The sequence below is a fragment of the Pantherophis guttatus genome, chromosome 2 (assembly GCF_059756535.1).
Source record: "Pantherophis guttatus breed Tessera chromosome 2, ASM5975653v1, whole genome shotgun sequence".
Classification (NCBI taxonomy): Eukaryota; Metazoa; Chordata; class Lepidosauria; order Squamata; family Colubridae; genus Pantherophis; species Pantherophis guttatus.
The window spans coordinates 76,189,249-76,205,645 of NC_142064.1; the positions used below are offsets into that span (position 1 = coordinate 76,189,249).

At 39.9% G+C, this 16,397-nt stretch overlaps 1 long non-coding RNA gene across 1 annotated transcript; it reads right to left on the bottom strand.

The window, feature by feature from the left end:
* Positions 1 to 2,820: 2,820 nt before the first annotated feature.
* On the bottom strand, positions 2,821 to 16,101 carry LOC148115155 (uncharacterized). Its single transcript, XR_015731898.1, has 3 exons — positions 15,832 to 16,101; positions 13,374 to 13,555; positions 2,821 to 3,651 (listed from the first exon to the last, which is right to left on the bottom strand). It is a non-coding gene; the product is annotated as an uncharacterized LOC148115155 (long non-coding RNA).
* Positions 16,102 to 16,397: the final 296 nt, after the last annotated feature.

Genomic DNA, 16,397 nt, shown 5'->3' on the forward strand with positions numbered 1-16,397 from the left:
ATGGTAAATTAAATAATAATAAATTACTTGTATGAAAATCTGCCAATGCCCCTTTATGTAATGATCAAAAGTTTAAAAATTTGATGCTTGAAAAAATTAGTACACCCAAAGTAAAATGAGAATCTTATTGCAGTGTGTAGCTCACAAACCTGTAGGACTAGTAGTAGTTAGTGAGACAAACACTCTTGCAACTGTTTATATATTGCAAATCCTTCCTTCAGTTAAAAACAAAAGTATTACGTTCAATAAATAAGAAGACTACAAAAATGCTCAGTAGCTTTTAAAATTACAATAACAAAAACTGCTATTGAATTATAGTCAATGGGTCCTGTTTTGGCAACTGGCTGGAGGATATTCCAAATACAGTATCAAGAAACTAAGAAGTTTGTAGAAATGTTTATGTAGGGTTATGCTGACCTTGGTTATGTGTAGGGCATGCTGAGGTCCTGATAATGGGGTTGGAATAATACAAGTGGTTATTTGATCTGTCTCCTTTACAATTAAGTCCCATCAAATGGGATTGGTCTTGGCATGAACTCCTTTCCTAGTAGTTCATAGTTACTTTATTTGGTCATTATTGCGACCAGTCAGATTTGACTCCTATCCTATCCAGTGGAGGGGGGGGGGAAGGTCCAAAAAATTTCAGTCAGCATTTGGCAACAAATCTTCTGCCAGCATGCAGCCTGCAACATTCAGCTACAAAGCTTATTTTTATGAGATCTTGCAAGCATTCCATCTTGGCTCATTCCAAAGATAATCAATTTGGGGTATATATCAGTGGCTCTCCTCATCTTATTACATCAGATGTGGCTTTAGCAAAAGAATGGTTAATTTAATCAGGTTCAGTCTTGACAGCCTGGAACTTCCCAGGATGATAATTTGCTCTGGCACTAATTTTTCTCTTTTTCCTCTGTCATCCTATTTAGCATCTTTACTTCAGCAATGAACAGACTCTGGACAATTTTTAACATGATCATGGTCAAAATGATCAAGCATCTTTCAGTAGACCTGGGTTCAAAGTAATGTGGACCCCAGAAACTCATTGAACAACCTTGGATTGAACAATAATATTTGTCCTAAAGCCATTTTATAGGATTGCTGTGAGTGCACCCGTCAGCGCATGGATTGGCCGCCGGGAGACGCAACTAGTTGTCCCGTGCAGTGAATCGGCTGGGGACAAGGGTGCCTTGGTGACTCACCTGGGAGAAGGGAGCAGGGGAGGAGAGATGGGGGGGCCAATGGAAGAGGAAGAACACCGGTGGAGAGGCAGCTGAGGATGAACGCTCACAGTGGGTCAGCTGAGGCGGGGGGAAGCGGCCATGGCCAGGTGGCCTTGGCCAATTGTCCCATTCCAAGTTTAATAAGGGGTTAATTCAGATACATATCTGCCAAAGATCCTTGCATGCCACAATGGGAATACAACTCATGAGAAGTTTTGTACTTTACAGTAAGAGAAAATATAAATTAGCATTACAAAAAATACAGACAAGTACAACATGAATCAAGACAAAGATCCATTTTTGTTTATTGGTCCTCCTTTAGAATCAGAAATATCAAGATTGGTGGTTTATCATTTCTCCAGGGACTGAGTCCGCTGATTCAGACACTGTAGTAACCAATGAAAGCCTATGCAGATATTCGTAGGATTTATGAAGGTATTAGGCCAGATAACACTCATGCATAAAATATGATAAATGGGGGTCATCATAGAAATAGCAACAATAAAAAGAAGCACTGTCTACTGGCCGGCCTTGTTTGATTGGTCAGTCTGTTATTTCAGCTTGCAGCTCCTTACTTCTTCTTGACTTCCTGTTGCATCATATTTGCCTAACATGTTCTTTGTCCATCTGCAGATCCTGGATATGCTGGGAGCCCATCTGCAGGTCTTTTAAATTACTTCAGCTCAGCCCCATGAGCCTCAACTCTCATTTCTCCCCACTTTCATTTGCCACCATTGCCCATCCTGATTTTGCTGTCAAAACTCCAGCAAAAGTCCCTCTCCCTCCCCCACCCCCGAGGAATGCATAATAAGAAATTGCAAAAGTTGTACTAAAGAGATTTAGTTGCTGCAAATTAAATAACCTTGTGGCTAACGTTTTCTTCGTGCTGCTCAAAACGGCTGCCTTAGAGATTAAAAATAAACAAACAAGACCATGAAAATGAATCCACCAGATATTCGCAAAGCACTCACAACATTTCTGTGCCCAGAAGCCTCCAACCTCACAACAATCATTTAACTCTCTTCTAGTGGCATGGCTCCAGTTCAAAATTAAAATGGGCTGCATGGCCGTATACAGCAAGAGTTAATCTAAGGCTGCCATTTTAGTAAATTAGATTGTGGACCTCTCCGCCTGCACGTCTCTCATCTGCAGATAAATGATACCAGATGGAATTGTAATAACTCTCATTGTTGTGGAAAGGCTCTATTAGATTCAGAAAAGAGCTTTCTAAGAGAACCGCTTAGTCAAGGTGCCTATGCAGCTTGAAAAATTATTGCTTGATTTCCAGAATTATTTGTGTATTCCCTGCTATTGTTATTATCTCTATTAATTGTTGTGAATGCGATCATCATTGTTGTGAATACCCTAGCTGGCCATGGACTTGGACTAGGTCTGCTTTGCTTAAAAACTCCTTATAAGCCCAGAATCAAAGATGGGAAATGGAACCAAACAACAGGGGCAAACTGTTTTTTTCTTTGATACCCAAATTTCTCCCCTGCTCCTCCTCATTTGCACGCTGCTTGGAGGAAAGGGAAGTGATCCCTGCAGTACATTTCCTCTTGCACAGAGGGTGGGCGAAACAGCTGCCTCCACAGCTGATGCCACTGTTAACTCCCTAGGTTTGCTTCACTAACCCAGAGAGTGTGCAATAAGCCCCTGGATGGTGTACAAGATTGTGCCTCTAGCTGAGTGCCAAGGTTTCCTGGTGCCTTGAGCCATGGTGCTATTGCCACCAGACGTAATAGGCATATAAAATGAATCTTATGAATAATTCATTCTCAGGGTAGCACAAAACAAAGACAGACTATAAGTGTTGGCTGATCACACCAACAGTGTGCTTTTTAGATACAGCAGGAGCTGAAGTCAGCATCAATCTGCTTTGGTCCCTGGCTGCGCTTGTTAACGAAGAGAAAGTGATGTGTTCTCATAATGGCTGATTCTCCTTAATTTTAAGGGGAAGGGGGAGTCCTTCTCTAAAGCTACAGCAAGCTTCCACGCATACTTCTCTGGGTAGGTAGAGGTTGCAGATATGAGCATTCCTAGCCAACATGGTTTTCTTGGAATGACAGCCTTAACCCATGGAAAAGGCATCAGGTTGAGGGACACCACTGCTCCATTCCTTACCATTGCTTTTCCCAACCTGACCTTTTACAGTATATTGACTAGGACCGTGATGGCGAACCTATGGCACGCATGGCAGAGGTGGCATGCAGCGCCCACTCTGATGGCACACAAGCCATCACCCAAGTTCAGCTCTGCTGCGAATGCATGTGCACCTCCCACCGGCCAGTGGTCTTCGGGTCTCTGCCACACACTTATTATAAAAACCTAGGTGGGATGGAGAGAGACAGAGAGAGGGGGAGAAGAAGAGAGAGACTGTAGAAGAAGTGTTGGCAATAGATGGGCTGAGTGGCTAATATTGCCTCTTCACCTGAAAAAGTATATTAATAATATTAGTGTAAGTAATAATATTCAATTAATATTTACACATTTGAAAAGATATGTTCACATATACAGTATAGCCTTTAGTCAGAACTAAGTGACTGAATTTTGGCCTGCATAATAATTGTCTGCAAAAGTATTTATATCAAGAAAGCAAATGTCATAATACCGCTGTAGGAAGTTAGCACCCATCCCTTTCCTAGAAGAATGAAATATTTTAGGAAATATTAAAAAGGCAGAATATTATGTTTCCCTGGTTGAGAAATGGAGAAACATGTTTTAAAGACAAAGCAACTCCCACCTACCTTCCTGCCTCCCCCCCCTTTGTTAATGGGCCAAAGGCAGAAACTCAATCTTTGTCAATGGACCTTCATCTGCAACACATTAGGACCCATCTAGGACAGAAATTCACCACATGGCACCTGGGAAGATTGTATCAGCCAGCAAGGCTAGCTAAGACCCCCACCCCCTGGGAGTCTGACAACCAATCAGGATACTCTTTCGGAACCCCAGGAAATTCAAAGCCAGAGAGAGCATAAAAACCCGGGGACTTGCTGTATCTCGCCCCTTTTCTGTTCAGGAACTCAAACCATGTGATCCTGTCCACCATTAAACCATCTTTCCAAGCTGTCTCCATGTTTCCAATGTCTTTTTCCCCACTTGGAGCTGAACCCAGAAGGATATTTCTTCCTACACCGCGTAGTGCCGATGTTACAAATTAAATCTCTCTTCATGCACACAAGATTCCCTGGCCATCTTTTTCTTTTTTTTAAAGATTCCCTTTGTTTAAAAAGTGGGAGGCTGACATGTTGCAAAGCACCAGACCATAGAGTAATCAATATTTCCCACAATGCATTTGGGCAACCCTTAGACTAGAGGCCTTGGGGGGGGGAACCCATAAAATGTTGGGTGCAGTCCAATATTTTTGCTTGTAAATGAACCTACATGCTCAGAGGAAAAAGGAAGTATGGGCAGCTATCTCACCAATTTCTTCTCCGATAAGTGGCTGTTTTGTAATGGGCCATGCTCATGATTGTAGACATTTTGGGAATAATCCCTCTTGATATTTCAAATATGCTTCCCAATTTTGAATGTTTAGGGACCTGTGAAATCCATATTGCCAAAGCTGGGCCCCAGAATATACAGGTGAGACAGTGAGTTGCTTGCATCAAAACTGATTTGGGACATCCTAACTGGCAACAAATGGTAAATATATATTTTATTAATGTTATTAAACAGTATCAGGTAAATACATTAACATAAATCCAAGGTACATATAGAGCAGTAGTCTCCAAACCTGGCAATTTTAAGACTTGTAGACTTCAACTCCCAGAATTCTGGGAGTTAAACTCCACAAGTCTTAAAGTGGCAAGTTCGGAGACCCCAGATATAGAGAAACAAACAAAAAATATAGAAAATGTAAAAAATAGCTACAGCAATAAGACCGGCACTGTATATTTGAAAAATTACACTATATATAAAGAATACCAAATTAGAATCTGCTGCAATTGAGATGAACCAGCCTTGGGTTTCCTGGAAATACAATCTTTAAAATAAATATTAGTTAAATTTAAATTTGGGGTTGGTTTTTGTAAGATGATTGCACATATTTATGGACCAACTAAAGCTCAGATAAAATAGTTATGATTCATATTAAAGCACAATTTTAAGAGGTTCCAAGGTTGTCCTTTATCACCTTTATTATTCAACCTAGCTGCAGAACTGCTGTCACTAGCACTTAAATCCAATAATCAGATTAACAGGATAAAAATGGGAGATATGACATTATGCTTTAAATCTATTTGCAGATGATACGATCTTGACATTCTCATATGCTTCTTATTTAGCCCGCTACATTGATGAGTTAGAGGAATGGTAACAGGTGTTAGGAATATCAATTAATTTTTATAACTCACATTTGATGTTTTGTCATACATACCCAAAAACTCAAAAAAAATTCTACAGTTTTAGGGATTCCAAGATCTTTAAATCTTTATAAAATTTAGATGATGATGATGATGATTATTATTATTATTATTACAATTTTTTTTAAAAAAATGCAAATAACTAATATGGAAGGAATTAAAAAAATATATGGAGAACTAGGCTTAATTATGTAAGTTTTTAAAAGGCTCAGAGGAAAAAAAAGAAAGAAAAAAATAAAAATCCATAAAGAATGAATAACGGAACAGAATAATAGAGTTGGAAGGGACTTTGGATGTCTTCTAGTCCAACCCCCTGCTCAGGCAGAAAGCCCTATATAATTTCAGACAAATGGTCGTCCAGTCTCTTCTTAAAAACAACTTCTGGAGGCATCCACAACTTCCCTCAGGAGATTTTCCGATTGAGCTATAGGGCATCAGATAGCAATAATGTAAGACTGCAATCACAATTAACGTTTATTTATTAAGTTGATATCCTGCAATTCTATTTTAAAAACCTGGAAAAAATGGGTTATAATATTTATTTTTTTAAAAAAAAATTGTTGTGACCCAGGCCCAAGTAGGTATTATCAGATATAATCAGTTCAAAACAAACAGACTTTATTAGAACAGCTGAGAATTAACTCATTCTCAGCGTAGTCTAAACTAATTCAAAATAAATTCTTCATAACACAATTCTTCAGCCTTATCACCAACCTTGGTCTAATTAGGCAACCTTGCCTTCTTGGCAAAAGTTCAGAAGCAAAAGACACCGACAAGAAATAAATGCAGCAAGACAAGAAACAAATCTATCAACGTTGTTTTCCAACAAAGAGCCTAAGAGCTATTGCTGGTCTTTTAAACCTTATGGGAGGGGCCAATCATCTCTTGGCCTTTTCCCGAGTCGTCCTTTTTGCTTTAGCTGCTCTTGCCTTCTGGCAGCTCTTCTCATGCGTGCACTAGGAACAGGCTCCTCCTGTTCCTCTGCCTCTCTGCTGTCAGCCTCTGGAGGCTCCTGAGTCCCCACATCACTCCCAGATGGCCCTGGCCCCATCACTGCCTCCAACGCAAAGCCCTCATCCGGGCCTTCCCCAGCCTCCAGGACTGGCCCATGTTCTTCCTCAGTCTCCTCACTGTCCGACTCCACTGCCAGCTCCGCAGGCTGCTGGCGGACCACAACAAAAATGCAATGTTAAAGTTGTTGCAATGAAAAATCAATCATGACTAAAATTGTGGCAAAAATTGCACACCAACTCAGTCCAAGGAAGTGTAACTTCATCCAAAGTCAAGGATGACAATCACCAGACCCTGGAGGGCTAAAAACTCAAAGCTACCCTGTCTTAACAGGGCTGAACCGAAGTTAGTTCCTTGCCATCCAGACCCTTACAGCCTCCAAGCACTTGAACAGCTAGTTTAGTTAAGGATCTGTTTGAAATGCCAACATTTTCACAGCCTTGTTTACCTTGTATGGAGAGAGGACTCCCATGCTTTGGATTTTTCATATATATATGCGGAATATGCCCATACACACTGCCGTGAATCTTACTATATTTTATATTCCTGAGTAAAGTTTTAATTGAAATTAGTTGGCATCCTGTTAAAGACACTTGCAAATAATATGGCATCAGAAAAACAAACAGGAGACGACACACCAAACTGTTAAAATGCAAAAAGAACTGATGGTTTGGTGAATAGGGCCCTAAATGTTTTAGTAACACTTAAATAACCACCAATTTAAACACAAGTTAAATTGGCAATCAAAACACCCCCAACTGTTTTGAGCTGTCATCCTATTTATATATTTTAAAAAAAAGCTTCAAGGCTTGGTATTAGTCCTACTAAGAAATGACACACGGATGGAAGCAATGGTGCATGCTCATTCGTTTACTCTCTGAATATGTTACAAGTCAACTCAAACCAACTTTAATCATTATTTTTATTTTAAAATATGCTTTACTGACTCTGAAAACATGCACAGGAGGAGACAGGACTTCCCACTGCTTTTTTCCAAACTCAGATTTCATTTGCACCTTCAAGCTCACCCTTATCGATTGCCAAATTTTAATTAGTAGACCTTCTTCAGTTTTTAATTCAGATTTCTGTTTTTTAAAACATACAATAATACTGACATTCTCTAGCTTAAAAAGCAAACCCATGATTCCGGGACAAAAGACCGGAGGAAAAGTTTTTGGTTTTGCTATAAATCTTTTTTGGTGAAATTTTAAGGCAATTTATTTATTTATTTTTTATATATATATATATATATATTGGCTTTCCTTCTGCCCCTTCTCCAGAAAAGAATGTGAACAAATCTCTTTGCAGACGTCTCTATTTCATATCTATGGAAGTTCTTAAACAAAAGTGCTCCCTTTTCTCAGTTTTCAATCTCTTTTCAATTAATAAAATTGAAATTATAATATAAGGTAACTAATGCTTGGCCCTAATGTTTTGAGAGGTGGAAAACCTCTTACTATCCACTTACTCCATATCATGCATGATTTTGAAGATTTCAATCATCTCTTCCTTTGGCTACCTTTTTTCCAAGCTAAAATGTCCCACGCATTCTTTTTTTCTTATAGAATGTATTTGAACCACTGATCCTTATGATTACCCTCTTCTGCATTTTTAAAGCTATACAAGTAGTCCTCAACTTACAACCACAATTGAGCCCAAAATTGCTGGTTAAGTGAGGCATTTGTGGTTAAGTGAGACATTTGAGTTTTGCCCCATTTTACGACCTTTCTTGTCATAGTTGTTAAGTGAATCACTGCAGTTGATAAGTTGGCAACACGATGGTTAAGTGAATCTTAACCCCATTGATTTTGCTTGTCAGAAGGTTGCAAAAGGTGATCACATGTCCCTGGGACACTGCAACGGTCATAAGTATGAACCAGTTGCCAAGCATTTGGATTTTTGATCATGGAGGTGCTACAAAGGTGGTAAATCTGAAAAATGGTCATAAGTCACTTTTTCAGTGCTGTCATAACTTCAAAAGGTCACTAAATGAACAGTTGTAAGTCGAGGACTACCTGTATTATATAGTCCTCAACTTACAACAACTTGGGATGAAAATTTCCATAGCTAAGGCAAGGCAGTTGTTAAGTGAATCACACAATTTTACAACTTTTGCCACAGTTGTTAAGCGAATCAGGTAGTCATTAAGCAAATCTGGCTTCCCCCATTGACTTTGCTTGTCGGAAGCCAGCTGGGAAAGTCACAGATGGCAATTATATGACCCTGGGATCAGAGGTGGGTTTCAGCAGGTTCTGACCAGTTCTGGAGAACTGGTAGCGGAAATTTTGACTAGTTCAGAGAACTGGTAGTAAAAATTCTGACTGGCCCTGCCCCCATCTATTCTCTGCTTCCCAAGTCCCAGCTGATCAGGAGGAAATGGGGATTTTGCAGTAACCTTCCCCTGGAGTGGGGTGGGAATGAAGATTTTACAGTATCCTTCACCTGCCACGCCCACCAATCCACACCCACCAAGCCATGCCACGCCCACCAAGCCACACCCACAGAACCGGTAATAAAAAATTTTGAAACCCACCACTGCCTGGGATGCTGCAACTCCCATGAATACATGCCGGTTGCCAAGTGCCCAAATTTTGATCATGTGACTGTGGGGATGCTGCAACAGTCATAAGTGCAAGGATCCTATCATACCATTTTTTTCATTTCCATTTGTAACTTCAAATGGCTGCTAAACGACTGGTTTCTAAGTCAAGGATTACCTCTATACCTTTTTCCAATGCAGTGATGAAAATGAGCCGAGGTGGCGCAGTGGTTAGGGTGCAGTACTGCAGCTACTTCAGCTGACTGCTAGTTCAGCAGATCAGCGGATCAAATCTCACCGGCTCAAGGTTGACTCAGCCTTCCATCCTTCCGAGGTGGATAAAATGAGGACAGATTGTTGGGGGGCAATATGCTATTTAGTATACTGTCTTTGGTGTAAGCTGCCCAGAGTCCTCGGAGAGTGGGCGGCATAGAAATATGAATAATAAATAATAAAATAAATAAAATGTAATTGTGTCCCAAATGTTTAGCTACCACATATTTGTATAACAGTATTGCAACTGTGACGTTTTTATTTTTAGTCCTTTTCTTAATGATCCCTAGCATAGAATTTCCCTTTTACAAAGCTGTCAAAAACTAACACGGCAACCTCATTGAGTTAACAACCAAGACTTTCAAGAACTTTTAGATTAAAAGTTAGCAATACAGTAGTCACCTTTATGGAATTCATACTGATTGTCCTTCACTAAAACCTGTTCCTCTCTGTGGGTACATTTATATTCATTGATTACCATTTTTATTTATTTGCCTGAAACAGATGTTAAGCTGATTTGCCCTATTTCCCAAACAGCTCTTGGGTTACTTAAAAAAAAACAACTACTAGGTATCTTCTAGTCTTCAGGCATGTGGAAATGACAAGTTACATATTTTCCTAGGAGCTCAGTAACTTTTTATTTGAGTTTTATTTGAGCTCTTGGCTGAATGTCATCAGGTCTCAGAGGTTTGTCGCAATGTAGTTTCAAGATGTCTTAAAATATATTCTCATTGTCTCAATTTACCTTAGATGTTCCAATTTCCTTCTTAAGAAAGGTAATAAAAGCTTAGGCTTCCACTGTGTAAAAAAAAATTGTTCTAATGACAGACACAAAATATTCCTTCTATTTTTCCACAATCTCCCTATTTTAAGGGAACATGCCTTTTCTTCCTTTGCTTTTTAATGGCCTGAGTGAGAATGTTCTGCTATTTAAACAACTTTGTGTTGCCTTTTTTAATATTCTTACCATATGGCTTCCACATTATTTAAAACAATTCTTTATTACCATTATCATGATTTTGCCACCTTAGTATCCTTTTTTTTTTTTTTTTGGTACTTTTTTTGTTAGGTTTTCCATTTCCTGAAGGAAGCCTTCTTAATGCTGACAGCTTCCTGGACCCTCCTAGAAAAGCCATGCTGGGTGTCTTCCTGGATTTGGAAAACACTAGACAACTTGTGACCTTCTGGGTCATCCTTTTGGATATATTTACTTAGCTAAATAGAGAATGCTGGTCCAAAACGCTTGCCGGGCTCCCATCATCAGCTGCGGTCATGAGAACCCCACAGACATTTTTCCCTCCAAGTTTCCCAGGTTTCTTCGCTAAGTTGTGGGAAAACTTCAGGGAAACTTGTAAATGAGGATCGCATGACTGCAGCAGCATGTTGACGGCGCTAAACCACAGCAGCATTGAAGTGGCAAGAACTTTTCAAAATTTCATTCTGTAGGAAGAAATATCCTATAATCTTCCCAGGTGCCATGTGGTGAGTTTCTGTCTTAGATGGGTCCCATTGTGTTTTGCAGATTATGGCCCATTAACAAAGGTGTGTGCAGGGGAGGCAGGAAGCTGCTTTGTCTTTAAAACAAACCGATTTCCTCTCAGGACGGCCGTGCGAGACGCAATCAAAACACAGCAACAGCCTTATTCAGCTCTTTTTGGCACGCTGGTTTATTCGCATCCGCATCCGGCTACACACTGTGATTCGTAAACACGATTGAAATCGGTGCTACGTTACACCAGGAACGGGGCGTTTATATAGCCCATCCTTCCATTAACTCATTTAAACCGCGCCCTCGTTTATTACCACACCCTCGTTAGCACGTAAGTGGCCTCAGCGTGTTCTGGAAGGTGCTGTTTGCTGCGTCATCTGGAAAGGACCTAATCCCGTCGCACCCGATACCACCACCCCACACTCTGCATATGACCGCCTTCACCCAGTGCCACCATCACCAAGTCCGTATATGTCCCTCGATGCTTTCAGCACGCGTTAGCGATGTCGAGCAGGTTGCTAGGCTCGACAACATGTTTCTCCATTTCTCATCCAGGGAAATATAATATTCTGCCTTTTTAATATTTCCTAAAATATTTCATTCTTCCAGGAAAGGGGTGGGTGCTAACTTCCTACAATTCTTACAAGAATAATAGATCCTGGTATTCTATAAAATAGTCCATTTGAGAGAACAGTGGTTGGAAAAGTGTTATCCTATGAGGCACCGTTTTGCCCAGTTAAAAGTCACAGACAGAAGAGTTTTAGAAGTATATAGATTCTAGATGGCCTACAATTATTGTGATTTTAAATAACCTCCAGGCAGGCAGTATGAAAAGACCTAGCCCTCTTTTCTTCTCAGTCTCTTTCTCACTAGCCTGCTATTTTTTTTTTTTTAATTCTCCTTTGGGAATTAAATGTGATTGGTTGGATTCTGTTAGCAGGTTTGCCTTTATAGGTTTGTTAAATGCATCTTGCACCAAATCATGACTGTTATTTAGGATTAAGTCTTCCCTCCCCTCTGATTGGTTCCAGGACCAAGTTTTTGGCACAACAGGTTATCTCCAAATTTAGTTTCTTTGGCTTGGCATGAACATAATTGTACTTAGTCTACAAGAAGATAAAAGACTTACATAATTACAAGAGCTTCTTCTTGTCATGCTTCCCTAAATTCTTTCAACATCACGGGATTGTCCTAATATTTTTATCAGTTGGCAATTGTACATTCTTAGAGCTAATTTACACCCATCACAAGATATTGCTAGTTATAGTGGTTCTATGTAGAAGTTTAGTCTTCTGACATGTTAGAATTTGACTTCCCCCAACCCATCAATAAAAGAGAAACCCCTCCATCAGTGCAGCCTTTCCTAGTTTGTCTATAAAGTTTGTATCTAAGAATTAGCATATTCCTTTGATTCATTTCACCGGGCTTCCATTAGACTCATTATATCTATCTTCTCATTGACAAGTACTATAATTTTCCCATCTTGACATAGAGGTTTCCTGTACTGGATATATAGATATATTGATATCTACACATCTTACCCTTTTTAAACTGCTGGCTTGGGCCTTTTTTATGGCCTTCTTGTCTTCTGATTGCTATTACTACCTCTTTTTCCAACATTTGTCCCATAGGTAAAGGTAAAGGTTCCCCTTGTACATATGTGCTAGTCATTCTCGACTCTAGGGGGAGGTGCTCATCTCCATTTCAAAGCTGAAGAGCCAGCGCTGTCCGAAGACGTCTCCGTGGTCATGTGGCCGGCATGACTAAACACCAAAGGCGCACGGAACGCTGTTACCTTCCCACTAAAGGTGGTCCCTATTTTTCTACTTGCATTTTTTACGTGCTTTTGAACTGCTAGGTTGGCAGAAGCTGGCATCAGTAACAGAAGCTCACCCTGTTACACGGCACTAGGGATTCAAACCGCTGAACTGCCGACCTTTCGATCGACAAGCTCAGAGTCTTAGCCACTGAGCCACCATGTCCCTTGGTCCCATACATTATACTATTTTCTGAAAAGTTTACACCCTTCAGAGCTGTGTGCTGTTTAGAACCTGTGAATTTTTCTCAGGATCGGTTAAAAAACTATTTTGCCGCTTTTTTATTTTATGCACTAGCAGTCTGGTTTGACGACGGTTCAAGTGGAGACCATCTCTCTTTTATAATCAGCTGTATCAAAATGTTGTCTAGTACTGTAAAATGTCTAGATATATCTATCTGATATGACAGTCTCATTCATGTATTAAGACCCCACTGCTCTACCTGTCCAGATGGCCAACCCCATCTGCTACTCTACTTAGATGGAGCATGATGTGTGCAACCTTTGCATCATTTACATATCCATCACAAATACATCTGTTTCTAATGATCAAATCACCCACAGAGAGAAAACCTCCCTCTCAAAGGATGCACAGTACAAAAGGAAATGAATTCATTACAAAAGGATTGGGTCCATCCTACAAGAACATCTCTCTTACCCTCAATGTGATGCCTTCCTTCCCCAAAATTTTCATTTTCCCTGATAGCAAAGGAAAGGTCATGTGGGAATGCAATGCGGATATTACATAGTAGAAAGTCCTTGCTAAGTTTCTTTTTGGTTGTTTGATCATCTCCAGTTTGGTCACCTTGGTTTCAGAGTAATTAACCTTCTTTCTGAAAACTGGAGAGGGAGGGAGGGAGAGAGAGAAAGAGAGAGAGAGAGAGAGAGAGAGAGAGAGAGAGAGAGAGAGAGAGAGGAGGAGGAGGAGGAGGGGGATATTTGACATTATGCAATAAACTACAAAGAACACTGACTTTCTCTTTTATGGTTGTTTTTTATAACATTATATTCTTGTATGACCCAATCTGACCTAAAATCTCTGTAGAGCTATCCTACAGAATTTGGTTTCCCTACGTGTCTTCACTACGTAGCTAAATTCACCTTGAGATATCTTCTAGAAATAGGTGATAAGTGTGCTCTTCACCATTTTTTCCTTTCTTATTCACTTCCGTAAAAAGAAAAAAAAGATCCCTTGATTCTGTTTATTAACTCTGGTCATAAACTTCCAACTGCCTCTTTTCTCCTCTGCTTCTTGGCATAATTGGAAACTACAATTAATTTACAGCATAGCACATAATTCTTAACATAAGCCCATAGGACACCAAGAAAGATGGGGTTTCATTTCATGATTCAGTTACAATTTAAAGCACTGACTTAATTTTGTAAAGTCCCAGTATATTTTAGAGCAGAGTTTCCTACCTCTACTCTTTTATGAACTATTTTGTCACTAAGAACCAAATTAAATGTCACATATATAGTTATGAAGTTTGCCTTTGCATGGTTCCTGTTTTGCTTGGCACAAAGGAGGGAATCTAGCTATACTGTTTTCATGGGATAGAAGAAGGAAGTAAAAACATCTTTCTCCTTAAAGGTAAAGCTAAAGGTTCCCCTCACACATATGTGTTAATTGTTTCCGACTCTAGGGAGCGGTGCTCATCTCCATTTTTGCATGCGCAGAAGCGTAGCACGTGAGCGTGCACATGAGCGAACCAGTAGCAAATGAAATTGAAACCCACTACTGCAAAGGTAGTCCCTATTTTTCTACTTGCATTTTTTATGTGCTTTCGAACTGCTGGGTTGGCAGAAGCTGGGACAAGTAACGGGAGCTCACCCCGTTACGTGGCACTAGGGATTCGAACCGCTGAACTGCCAATCTTTCGATTGACAAGCTCAGCATTTTAGCCACTGAGCAACCACATCTCTATTCTCCCTACCATAGTACAATTCAAGCTCCCCCTCCCCCAGAAAATGCACAAGTGTATAACGTACGTGTGTGTGTGTGTCCCAAAACCAAGAATGACAGGTTGCAGTTCTTCCAAACTGACTTCTTTATTGTTTCAAACCTATAAACAAAATCTTGCCAGACTGAGGACTCTTATTATCTGCATCTACCACATACTATGTCAACTATTAGGGAGGAGCTGTCTTGGTCCTCTTTCTCTCACACACGATATTAGGCCTGAGGTAAATATGAGTCCTCTGGAATGCATCCCCCACCCTCCTCACTACATTCTATCGCAACACACACACGTAACTTTTATTAAGAATTTGGATTATAATAGTAAAATATAATAGAAACATAGAAAAAATAATAATGCAGACTAAACTTAAAGGGGAAAAAAAGAATAGGGAAAAGTAAAAAAGTGCAGGGAAAAAGAAAGAAGAAAAGAAAGAGCTGAAGAGAGAAGTAAGAATAACTTCTTACTTCTAAGAAAAGAAAATGATATGATTGTTCAACTTTCATCACAACAAAGAAAAAACAAATTTAGTAATTCACAATTCCCCATTTCCTTTGTTCTGAGCCCCTTAATCTCTGGGCCAATTAATGATCAGCAAATCTGTATATCCTACCAATAGTATAGGATACCAATTGAGAGACACCTGTGAATGAGGATAATCCAACATCACCAGTAAGAGCAAAAACTGCTAGAAACAGGAATGAACGAACTGTAGCAATGGCTGTAAGCATCACTGCTGCGAAATGTGGATATCTTTGAAGACTAGCGTGGAGATTAGCTGTTGTTTGAGTGGAGTGGTTTCCTGGTGAATTTAACCCACTTGTAAAACCCTACATAAGGTTTTCTTTTCTTTCAGGCTCAGTTACCACCCTTATCAAAACTCTATCCATTTTTCTCTTTCCTCGTTTCTTCTCGTATCTTCTTCTTGCCTTTTTTATTTGCTTCCCCCCCTTCCATTTCTGCTAGAAGGAAAGAGGAGATGGTGTATCTCTATCTTTGTCCAGCAGAATGGTTTGTATAACAGAGAATAGTTACATTTAATCAGTTATTTGTTCAATAAATATAATTTTTTATCTTGACCCTATCATTTTTGGCCAGGGACTTCCGCAGATATATAATCAGGTATGTTAGATAGATACAGTAGTGGGTTTCACTTACCTTTGCTACCGGTTTGGAACTGTGAGCGTGCGTGCGCTCGCTTCGCTTGCACACAGCACTTCTGTGTATGCGCAAAGCGTCCATGGTGACGTCCGGGCAGGTGGGCAGAGCCTCTGGCTGCCGCTGCTACCAGTTCGCCCGAACCGGTGCGAACCAGTAGAAACCCACCACTGGATTGACATAGTTTAATTGGGGGTCCAGGGAAATGGTGGAGTGGCTATCAAGGGTTGGTTTTAGCTGTAGTTGACAATTCATGGTTGACAAAGTGGGGAAGCCTGCCAATGCAAAAGACTTTTGTTTAGATTTATAATAAACTTTCTTTAGGGAAATCATCTTAATTTCATGGCTGTTTGCTTTTTGGTACACACACAATATGTAGTTTAGCCTTGGAATCATTAAAGGCAGCCTGGTTAAGCTAAGGTAAGCATGCATTACCTTTGTGACATGTTGTTAGTGATTATGAGCAGAGTGGCTTAAGTTTTGGAATTTTGTGTTAAGCAGTCTCACCAGTGGTCATCTTGATTTGGTTTAATAACACATTTAGGCAGTTTCCCTCTTCTATTTTC